Source organism: Amblyomma maculatum, chromosome 1, assembly GCF_055883805.1.
Source record: "Amblyomma maculatum isolate TAMU_Amacu chromosome 1, ASM5588380v1, whole genome shotgun sequence".
NCBI classification, from domain to species: Eukaryota; Metazoa; Arthropoda; class Arachnida; order Ixodida; family Ixodidae; genus Amblyomma; species Amblyomma maculatum.
The window spans coordinates 131,044,276-131,053,856 of NC_139344.1; the positions used below are offsets into that span (position 1 = coordinate 131,044,276).

General features: G+C 44.6%; 1 long non-coding RNA gene across 1 annotated transcript; it reads right to left on the reverse strand.

Moving 5' to 3' along the window:
* Positions 1-513: 513 nt before the first annotated feature.
* On the reverse strand, positions 514-9,056 carry LOC146203927 (uncharacterized). The gene is made up of 3 exons (XR_014702562.1): positions 8,776-9,056; positions 5,499-5,572; positions 514-565 (listed from the first exon to the last, which is right to left on the reverse strand). It is a non-coding gene; the product is annotated as an uncharacterized LOC146203927 (long non-coding RNA).
* Between the last annotated feature and the right edge of the window lie 525 nt (positions 9,057-9,581).

Here is a 9,581-nt window from a genome sequence, read left to right on the forward strand (position 1 = left end):
GTGTTGCAGATTCGCATAGGAATCGGCAAGCAGAAGGATGAGGAGGAAGAAGTGATCTTGAGGGACTCGGAGCGCGCGAGGTAGAGACTGAGCGCCATGTTGGAAGATTGAGAGTCGAGGAAATAGCTCGGATTAAATGCAGTGAGAGGCGTCCTGGTGTTCGCCCTGCTTCTTCTACATCTACTAAGAGAGCCCACACACTCCAGAGCACGACGCCTCCTACTTACTACGCACACACACAAACACCATTAAAAAACGAGCAGAAATGGGGGTAAAAAAAATAGATTGTCAAGCAAATCATTCCAATGCCTTTAAATAGAAACAGGCTTCTCTAAACACTACGCACTTTTAGGAGGGCCCATGTCGTCAACATACTGTTGGATACTTGACATCCTTGAACCGCTCCCAGTTCTTCTTCCCCAATTACCAGCTGTAAGAGAACGGAAGGTGATTTTTTTTTTTAAGTCCACACAATGCACTTTACTCACACACACCAACAGCCAAGAATGAATTTTATTACCAATACACGCTGAACCACTTCGTGTTCTTCTTCCCCAATTACCAGCTGTAAGAGAACGGAAGGTGACTTTTTTTTAAGTCAACACAATGCACTTTACTCACTCACACGAACAGCCAAGAATGAATTTTATTACCAATGCACGCAGGCTATCGTCCATCAAACATACATCCACCATATTTTTGTGAAAACTTATATATCACAACAAGTGAATATTTTGCTGAGGCACTGAAAGTTTGGCTTTTCTGGTTTGTAAGGACAGAACGCTGAAATTTAGGCCTCAAATCGGCACAATGGAACGTCTGTTGTAAACTGCAGAGTGGTTTTATAAAAAATGCTGCACATAATTTTGCCCAGAATTCAATTTATCCGTGAATAAGCATGCTTTTATGTAGCCTGATGCTGGTGGTAGACAAAACACTAGAAAAAACAAATATTGTAAATTTAACCCGTCAGACAGTAGTCGGACGTTTTCAGTGTAAGAGGAACCCACTTCTGTTTAAAATCTGTACAACACCTCTTCAATGAAAGTTTTAGTGGGCTCAATCAGCACTTCATCTAAGGAGTTCAAAACACTGTGGCACCATCTAGTGACAAAAGCTGAAAGCATGGCACTCAACTGAAGGGTGCACTGAAGAATGCAGAATATATGACATGCACTCCTGAAGAAAAACTAACTCTGCCCAATCCGCCTTTTGCGCGAATTTTATGCGCATGAGCGAAGTCGTAGCAGCGAACGACGGAAACACATTGGACGGCGTCAACGGTGCACAGGGGCTGGCGGCGCCGGGCGGCACGGTGACCGCCACAGGCTTGGCAAAACAATGCAAACCACACCTGCCGCGTACGGTTGCCACTCTCTAAGCGTGCCGAATTGCAAGACACGGTTTTTCAGGTTTCCTTCAGCGAGCCGCGACCAACGACATGAAGCTTGAATTAGGGCCACCAAGCGTCAAGATGTGAATGGCCGACCTTAGCAACCGACTGCGTACGCTCGACTGTGGAAAAACATTTCGTTACAGGTATGTATGCATCTAAAGGAAATGTGCATGATGAAAAGTATCTAACGGAGTTTGCACCAAGCCTGTAACCCAGCAGTCATAGCCGCAATGAGCATTTGTTCGGCGCGTCTGATGACAAGGGGCCGGGTAGCGCAGATATCACAGGTGGCTGTGTACGCCACACCGTAATATTTAGCATGTTTTATCACGACTGCCGCCTGACCAAAAGGAAAAAAAAATTGGCCGTCTGTTGCGATGCACCGCCGTTCGCGAGCCGAGCAGTTGATCTGGTCATGAGGCTCGCGAACGGCAGTGCATTAAAACGCCGCATTTTTTTCTTGTTAGTCAGGTGGCAGTCACGATAAAACATGCTAAATATTACGGCCTTGCGCACACAGCCGCCTGTGATATCTAAGCTACCTAGCCCTTTCGCACATTAAGAAAAGAAACGACAAAATACATCACCTTCAGGCCCCGGCACAACTAAAGCAATCACGCACCGAAGAAATCCTCATTGCAGCTACCACTGCTGCGTTACAGGCTGGGTGCAAACTTCAGTAGGTGCATTTAAAAATGCATATTTCCTTTAGATGCATAGATACCTGTAGTATCTGTGTTTTTGCCGCTCGGAGCAAATGATGCACTTGACACTCTTGCACGACGCACAGTATTTTTTTTTTTTTTTTTACCTTAAAGGCTCGCCTCCGTCCACACCAAAGCATTCGGATTTTGTTCCTTTGGTGTACGCAATCAGATGCACTTTGTTAGGAAGCTTAATAATCGCCGTCTTCGTCCGACCGTTTGCAACGGCAAGGACACCGCCCGGCAAAAATGAGTCTCCTGGAGGGTTCATGCTCGTTCACTTGCAGAGTGGATCGCTCTGGACGTAGAACAGGGTTGGTTCCTGACTGAGATGCACATGTGTGACCAAGTCGTTGATACCGCAGAAATCGCGCCGGAGGCAGAAAGGTTGTGGATCCTTTCACAACAGAATGACCATTCGCTGTGCACTGAGAACCTTTTCACCACTGCGACCACATCCGTTCCGACACCTGAGGGCAGAAACCGGCTAGAGCGCTGAATCATCCTTAGCCAGAAAAATGCCGTTCGTTTCCTGCAGGGGTGCATTCCGACCAGGATAATAGCTGCACGATTGTAGATGACGCGAGGAGGAAGCGACGCCCATTGCACCACGCCGGCGCCGCGGTGACCGCATTGTGCTCGGTAACTCAAGACAGCTTACGCATATGCGGGGCTCAAAGTCACAGGAGATGATTCCACCTAGCTCTGCAGCATCAACAAAGCCCTGGCTGCTTTGACCTTTGAGATCCCTCTCTCTGTCTCTCTGCCTCCGCGCTTTCTTGTCTGCCAAAAACCTGCACGCTGAGAGCGTCTCATTCTGTCACGTCGAACACGGCCCGCGCTACACGGTTTTACAATACGAAGATAGTATATGCGTGCATCAGGAGTGGATTCTGAAAATGCTGTACACTCCCCCATACTGCGTGAACATGATATACTTTAATCACTCTCTACTTTCTGCCCAGAGGCCAAAAAAGGGGGGAGCTTTCACTTTCTACCTGCGTTGGCGTGGCCTTTTCGTATGGTGCACTTTCGCGTCGTCTGCTACACTGCCGTCCAATGTGTTTCTCGCCCACTCCCGCATGATGGCACCATATCGTCCCGCAAAAGGCGGATTTTGAAAATAACCGATATTTTCCCGAATGTGATCACGTGAGGTACTACAGTGATGTAACAGTGTTCTCAATATGATGTCACCTCAGTTGTTTGTCTTTATGCGATTTTCAAAGTATTCATGCAACTAATTTGAAATGCCGCTGGTGCCTGCTGTACTGTGTCTGCTTCTGTATGCTGTGTGGTGCGGCGTAACAATGTTTCTCAATATCATGTCACGACAGTTGTTTTTTTTTTTATGCGATTTTCAAAGTATTCATGCAAACTAATTTGAATTGCCACTGGTGCCTGCTGTAATGCGTCTGTACGCTGTGTGGTGCGGCGTTAGAGAAAGCACCAAATGAAAGGCGCAGCACAGATGCTTGGCAGGACCAACTTCGTACAGTCAAATCTCGATATAACAAAGACTGCGAAACCGCAAAGAGTTGTTCATTTTGAAATGTTGTAGTGAAAAATATGCTATAAGCCAGCAGTCGAACCTAGGTAAAAAATGACATACCTCGGCAGAAGGCACAATTGTAGGAAAGCAAAGCCTCAAATGAAACTGTTGTACTAACTTCAATGCTGATTTATTTATAGAAATCAATTGCTTTTCTTCTGCCGAGTGCAGCAAACTACCACGCACTACATTCTATTACTATAGTACATACACCTACTTTCCGCAACACCACACTGGATGCGTGCTTGCACCGAGCGATGAAAGTACAAACTTTGTCCATGTGAAAAAAAAGAAAAGAAAAAAAGAACGCCAATGTTCAATACAACCTCATCTTCAGTGCTCTGGAGTTTGAAAATCTTGTCTCAATCTTTCAATATGATCGCGGCATTCGATGGGGCAATGCTAGCTGTCTGGAGGGGGCCGATTCGCTTTTTATCTCCGTCAATTTCTTGCAGTGAAAGCTGCGTTCCTATCTTCCTGGCATTTCGCCGGCTGCAGTCATAGTCACATCTCATACGAACTTCGCAATAAAATCATCCGCGACACACACAAAAAAGAGGGCGGGGCTACCCCGCTGCGCAACCAACCATAGGCAAACGACACGCAACGCAGAAAGAAAAAAGGCAGGCAGCTAGGCCTGCTGGCTACTGCATTATAAACCTCAGCTTTGTGGGGGCACTAGGAGCTGGCACTAGATGTGCTGATGATGACAGCTACAGCCCTCGGACCATACACAGAAACGGCAGTTTGTTTCACGCACGAGTTGCGAGCTGATGCGCTTAAGACGATTTTGTAAGACTGATGTTCCTAGATAACAGAAGAAAAAATAAGATACGCACGTTATTCTGAAATAATCGTTATTTTGAAATTCATAATTCTGAAATGGTTTTACCTTAGTAAAAGCAGTTGTTGGGCGAGTTGGTGTTTTCAATGATCCATTTTTATAGCGCCAAACACAGGACAGAGATGAAGAAGGGACACCACGCATTGAAAATATCGAAAATCTGCTGGGGATTATTAAAACATTCGTTAATGTGATGTTCGCAATAATGAGATTAAACATGTATATGCATGAATCGCCTGCTACCTGGTGACATCAGTTCCAGTTATTATACATGACCGGAGACAATTTCGGTGGATGCGATTGGTGTCCACGCTATTTTGATGCAATTTTGACTATAACTAATTAACTAATCAATGTAGAGTCATCAAACTTGTCTTCTAGGTCAATGTTTTCCTCCTCTATCTGATGCAAGCATTCTTTTTGTCTGATCTTTATTATTTCCAACTTAAAGAAAGCATTACGGACACACACTAGCATAGCTGCGAGCATGAGCCTTTAAAGGGGCGATGACAGGCCTGTTCGATGTATTGCCGTTTTATACTTCTGTGAATATTATACAGGTCCGTGATTCTACTCGCAAAGTTTTAGTGCCTAGCGTGCGGCTTAGTGCCTAGCGTGCGGCTCATATTATACAAAACCGCGATAGAAATCAAAATTGGGAAGCTCCTCCCACTAAGAGCAACCGCCATTTCGAAATGCTCATGCGACGCCACGGAGGATACCCGGCAGAGCGTCGTCTGCAATATCAAAGGATATCTCTTTGTTTTCTTAGGACGATTGACACAGCGGTTGTCCCTCATTCAGAAGTGCTTGGTGACGATGTTACCGCACAAAAGCGATATAGTGAAGGCATGTTCTCTTCAGCATAAGGCACGGTCACAGTCAGTGGGCGGCACAGTTATAGGTTCCTTATCTTATCGACGCACTGAACTTTTGCATTATACCGGCGACGACTCCAGCAAGGCCAACGGTTACTTATCACCGTAGTGTGAAGTTACTTACCCTGTATACAGTAGAGCAGCATGTTCAGGCTCTTTCCAAGACGAGAGTTTTTCTTAAGGTGCAGGTCTTTTAGTCTGAGTGAAAGGTGGGAAGCAGTAGACAATGTAATTTAAGAGTGCACCTCTGAATACGCAAACTGCTCGTGCTCTAACTAATTTCCGGCCGGTCATCCGATCTGTTTTGGTCGGATCGGAGGCCGAGCGAGAATTTGACACCCAATACTCGAGTGAACAGCCTGATGCTGCGCTTGTCTGTAGCTTGCCGAGTTAGAAAAATGAAAACAAGAAGCTACATCTTCTGTTTTTTGTTTGTTGTGTTGTGTTTTATGGTGCATAAGCAACTCAGGCTATCATGCGCCAAGCTCGAGGTATAATATGCTTTTTTTTTTTTTTATTAGAAAGAATGAAGTGTTAAGATATCATAGCTTGTTCAGGAAAGATGTTTCTTCTAAGCAACTAAAAACACATGAAATGTCTACAATTGCATTCTCTCCTAGGAGAAGTGTGTTCCCCCTTGTCATCAGTAATGACCTTGGCTAGAAATGTTAATCGGCACGAACTGCCAGCTCATTTAGCGACGAGTAGGCCTAGCGCGAGTATGCACAACGGGTCTAGAGTTTTGGCAATTACGGAGTGCGCATTCACAAGCTTTAGCGGTTGTATGTGGCCATCGAGTGTAGATCTGGCCGTAGCGACCATAAATCCACGACTGCACATAGAGCGGGAAGTGCCGATATATGTGACCCTGTCTATAGCGAGCGCAGCTGGCAGCTGTCAGTGCCACTTGTGTGTATACTCGGCGCAGGCAGGGGACGTAGCATTAACGGTTCTTGCAGCGCAGTTGCAGCTTGTGAACAAATCAAGGTGCAACTGTTGCGAAAACAAGTGGATAGTTTTGGTATTGCTAGCTCAGCTCACATTTTATGCCGTGCGAACGAGGAGCATACATCCAGTCAATTCAAAAGCTATAAACAACAAGCTGGGGGCGCAGTCGTATTCTGCAAATCAGCGCATTCCTGTTGAGTTTAGGGTTCACACACTAAATACTAAATGGTGTATGCTTATGTTGAAACATTCAAGAGTGATTTGCTGGAGAAGCACAAGAAAAACGGAAGGTGAGGCTTGGGAGTCTGTCGCAATCACGGGCGCAGCTGCGGGGGAAGCAAGAAGGAGACGGTAGCGACTGGGAGGCTCTTGGTCGGTGCGGGCATGCAGTGAGGAGCTATCGAATCGCGTTGGGTTTTGCCATGACAGGACTGAAGCGGCAGCACATACTTTTGTGAGCTGGCCGTGGCCAGACTGAACATAGTTTTGCAGAAATGCTTTACAGCCGAAAATAATTCAGTCTAACACGTGCATATATCAGCAAGTCACGAGGTAGCGATTCGTTCAAAAGATTTGGCTGCTCCTCTAATTATGTAACGCATGCTCTCGCGTCGAGGTATACTCGTTTTATATTGACTTTCAGTTTTTGGACCCAAGGAGCGACGGCAATAGCTCAACAATCAGGAACACAATGCTATCCCCTCCCCATTTTCACGGCACATGCACATGTATACTCGTTTTATATTGACTTTCAGTTTTTGGACCCAAGGAGCGACGGCAATAGCTCAACAATCAGGAACACAATGCTATCCCCTCCTCATTTTCATGGCACATGCACATGTACGGCCGAAGGAAACATTGGACAAGTGCCTTTTTATATGCGGGAGTGCTTGTTGCTAAAAAAAGCTACCTCTCATAACGTAAGAAAAATACGCTTTTGATTGCATACCTTAATTATATGCATGAGTCATCGATTTCAGCCTCCTCAGCAATCACTAGAAGAAACCCAAAACAAGTCCAAGAATCTCTAAGGTTGCGTATTATAATGAAGGCTCCACAATGAAAAGAGGATATGTCAACAAAATATTTTTGCTGAAGAAAAAAAAAACTCAATGACCACCATCTACAACGTGCATGCAAGAGCGAAGCCGGCACCGCTAATAGCAGACGACATGGGGACGTAAATGTTGACGTGACGTCAGCCGCCAATGGTTGCCAGACCAGAAAGCAGATTCCGATATTAATAATCAAAATTAACTTTAAAACTATCTACTGCACGGAATGAGCTCAAATTCCGAGGATTTGTAATATAATGTGTGAGGAGTGAAACGCAATAATCATTTTATGCTGTTGTAGCTGTCATGAGCCCTTTAAAGGCTTTTGCCTTAAAATCGTAAGGCCTTGTTTCTTTCATATTGTAGTGCTTGATGTGTACCATGATGCAGGGCCTTCTCATTCCTACAATAATATCAAGACATATTTTGGGCAGTGTTCAGTCCCTTTACCGTCCCCCAAAAAAACATGAGCAATGCCAAAGAGGAGGACTCCGGAAATTTCATCCCCATGGGGATCTTTAACATGCACCGACATAGCACAGCACATGGGTGCCTTGCTTTTTGCCTCCATCAAAAAACAGCCGCCGTGGCCGGGAATTCATCCTGCATCCTTGGGCACAGAAGTCAAACCCCCTAAATCCCTCCATCAAGCACTACAAGTGTTGCACAAGCATACACACACACACAAAAGAAAGGTGCAACAGGAATTTTTTTGTGGAAAAAAAAAAAAAAATTTCGCACGGTTAGGCAAAATGTAAATAAGGTGCATTAAAAACATTTAGCTGGCATTAACCCAGTGAATTCAAGACTTGCAGAACTGGCAAGTCGTTTCAAACGTAAAGTTCTATACATTAAGGCACACAGCTCACGATAAGGCCTTGTGAGGATGGTGGCATGTTGAGCGTTTTGTGCTCGGGCTATAGAAGCTGCCACTGTATTGTCGGAAGAACGCCACCGCACCGGCGGCAGAGGAAAAATGCTGTGCCTATCTAGAGAAGCACGGTATACAACAAATGTAGTATGTTCTCAGGTTAATTTTGAAACAAGCACATGAAAGGTCTTAGTTGTGAAAAGTTCTTAGTTTACGTGACACAAATTTCCTTCCACGAATTTGAATAGCTGATGGAGAGTGTGGCGGGAGGCGTGATGAGCTGGCACCACAGACTACTATGGGCTGTTACGTGGTTTTGTAAAAGTGAGAGGTGAAAGCAAGCAGCCTGATGCTCATATGATGTGTAAAAAAGTAGTGAAACAGTACCGGCTACTAAGAACTGCATTAGATGTATGAACTCCATGAGCTGTTCTTCAGTTTCTGTTACCACAGAAGTGCACACGGAGGATACATGGGGTAGCCGGCAAAAACGTCAAAGTGTGCATCATGTAAACAACTTCACTTACCTTGCATCTCATGGTGCTGTATATCTGCTGCCTCTGCTTCTTTGACATGTCGTTTTTATTTGAAACATATCCAGGTGCAGCCGGCAGGGGCTCCGCGAATGCTATACAGCAAGGAAAAGTATCCGGTTATATTGTTTATGTTTTGCAAATTATTACAAAGAGCTCATACATTTGACCCGCCATCAAAACAATCCACATCTACCGTCCAGTTTAATTCTAGTGCCAGAAGAGTCTACGTGTCATGAATAAGCAGAAATGGTTGTTTGCTGCCTTTTGTGCAGCTCATGTGTAGGAGGTTAACACAAATTTATTGAACATATCATGCGGATGAAAGGCAGTTTTCTTATATGTTAAAGGTTATAGTTATAGGTTTCTTATCTTATCGACACACTGAACTTTCGCATTACACCGGCGACGGAGCCAGCATGGCCAACGATTGCTTATCACCATAGAGTGAAGTTACTTACCCTGTTTAGAGGTCAACACAAATTTATTGAACATATGTGGCACATATAAGGAAACTGCTTTTCATCCAAACAAATACCATATTATTGCAGCAAACACTAAATCTAAACATCAAATGAAAATCGACTTGAACACTGGCAAGACGCATAATTATATCTGCCTTGATTTCTTCAGAATGCATCCAGACCTTCCTATCGAAAACAATTCACTACTGAGGCAATGCTGATATATAACGTCACATATATATGAAATCTAGATCTATCAGAGAGTAAACGACAGGTAGCAATATTAAGAATTGAAAACATTATACTTTAGAAACTCTTTGATGGCCTTGAAATAAG